This window comes from Eurytemora carolleeae, unplaced genomic scaffold, assembly GCF_000591075.1.
Source record: "Eurytemora carolleeae unplaced genomic scaffold, Eaff_2.0 scaffold1403, whole genome shotgun sequence".
In the NCBI taxonomy this organism is placed as follows: domain Eukaryota; kingdom Metazoa; phylum Arthropoda; class Copepoda; order Calanoida; family Temoridae; genus Eurytemora; species Eurytemora carolleeae.
In genome coordinates, this window is record NW_019397344.1 from 76,445 (window position 1) to 79,231 (window position 2,787).

Sequence of the window (2,787 nt, forward strand, 5' to 3'; positions counted from 1 at the left end):
ATATGCAAAATCAAGATTTCAAACTTCAGAATCAAAAAAAAATGTAAAAGCAAGATTTCAAACTTTAGAATCAAGAATATAGTTCTAAAAACAAGATTTCAAACTTTAGAATCAAGAATATAGTTATAAAACCAAGATTTAAAACTTTAGAATCAAGAATATAGCTATAAAACCAAGATTTAAAACTTTAGAATCAAGAATATAGCTATAAAACCAAGAAAAAAAAATAAAAATGACAAACTTTAGAATTAAGAATATAATTTTAAAATCAAGATTACAAACTTCAGAATCAAGAATATATGCAAAATCAAGATTAAAAACTTCAGAATCAAAAATATATGTAAAAGCAAGATTAAAAACTTCAGAATCAAGATAATAATTATGAAACCAAGATTACATAGTACTGAAGTTTTGAATCAAGTATAGTTATATAAAACAAGATTTCAAACTTTAGAATTAAGAATATAGTTAAATAAAACAAGATTTCAAACTTTAGAATCAAGAATATAGTTCTAAAAACAAGACTTAAAACTTTAGAATCAAGAATATAGTTTTATAAAACAAGATTTCAAACTTTAGAATCAAGAATATAGTACTAAAAACAAGATTTAAAACTTTAGAATCAAGAATATAGTTATAAAACTAAGATTTAAAACTTTAGAATCAAGAATATAGTTATAAAACCAAGATTTAAAACTTTAGAATCAAGAATATAGTTATAAAACCAAGATTTAAAACTTTAGAATTAAGAATATAGTTATAAAACCAAGATTACAAACTTCAGATTTAAGAATATAGTTATATAAAACAAGATTACAAACTTTAGAATCAAGAATATAGTTCTAAAAACAAGATTACAAACTTCAGATTTAAGAATATAGTTTTATAAAACAAGATTACAAACTTTAGAATCAAGAATATAGTTCTAAAAACAAGATTTCAACCTTTAGAATCAAGAATATAGTTCTAAAAACAAGATTTCAAACTTTAGAATCAAGAATATAGTTCTAAAAACAAGATTTAAAACTTTAGAATCAAGAATATAGTTCTAAAAACAAGATTGAAAACTTTAGAATCAAGAACATAGTTCTAAAAACAAGATTACAAACTTCAGAATCAAAATACAATTGTAAAATTAAGATTTTAAACTTCATAATTAAGAATATAATTGTAAAATCAGGGAATATAGATATAAAAAACAAGATTACAAACTTTAGAATCAAGAATATAGTTCTAAAAACAAGATTTAAAACTTTAGAATCAAGAACATAGTTATAAGACCAAGATTACAAACTTCAGAATCAAAATACAATTGTAGAACACAGATTTCAAACTTCAGAATTAAGAATATAATTGTAAAAACGAGATTATCAACTTGAAAGAATCATAAATATAGTTAAAAGATCAAGATTACAAACTTCAGAATTAAGAATATAATTGTAGAACAAATTAGAAACTCTTCCGTAGGAACGCGCGGTACTAATTGAATAACTTCAATGTATACCGACCTAAAGAATTCTTTAACCTGATCTAAAAATAGAATTGAACCTTAACCTTATATTCTATATCCTAAAGTTTATGCATTGTCTAACACGTGATCTGTAATATTTGTTGATTAAAAAAACTGCTGACTTAGTAATAAAGATAATAAAGAGATATTTACCGTAAATTCAATTTTGATAAAAAAAAAAGAGAGATAACCCTTGTTAATAAGTTCTTTAAACAAAATGAAACAAAATTTTTATTTGTTCATTTCTTTATTTTCACGCAAAAATTAGCAACAACACTTTCTTTAAAATTGCCATTTTTACATTTTTTTGACAGGTTTATGTAAACGTTAAAGGATATTTATGAACAAAACTGAATTTAGTATTTCCCCTTCACATGTAGATTTCTAGTTAGATTAATTACTCCAGATTAGTTTTATAACACATTGTCAATCATACTTCTAGTCTAAACATTCTCAAATATCCTATCACCAATAGCGCCTATTCTCCCTCCGTATACCCCTTACCCCATTATCCTCTTACATTATGTTAAATCTCAATTTCTAAACTTATTTCAGTATTATTTCCACCCCCTCCCCTCCCACCCCCTCTCCCTCCTATAGTCCCCTCTCCCTCCTATAGTCTCCTCTCCCTCCTATATTCCCCTCTCCCTCCCTCACTTCAGAATATAATCTCTTGTATATTCTCCTATTCCTTCTTCAGCTATAATCCATATCTCAAGCTCTCTCTATGAGTCTCAATATATTGTCCTGAATATTAGATTCTGTAATATTGTAAGAATGCTAGTCTTCAAGAACGCTCTGCGCCCCAGCTTCTAAAAATCATTTTACTTTTTCATAGTCCTTACTTATGACTTTTTCTTTAGAGTGCTAGTTTTAATTAAAGGCCCGATCAGTTTGACATTCATTGGCGATACAAAATTTGATCTTAAAGGGAGCTTAACACCTTTTCATTTTTCGCGAACATTCACTTTAAAATGATCAAAACGATAATTTTCTTGCTTTGAACCCTAGCTCGGAGGTCTATGTAATATTTTAAAGTCTCAACTTCCAATCTCTGGCTCTTAGCTCGTCAAAACTATCATACCACCCATTGGAGCAGTTTTTTCTCCACCATTTCAAGCTTTTCAAAATGAAAAGAGGTGCAATGCGTCCTGATTATCTAAGATGGTAAATACCAAAAATACAATCATATTCTTTCTTACGATTTAATTAAAAAAACCCTGTACTGTAAAACGCAATTCCTACAAATTCATGATTATTTTGAATATTCATCCACA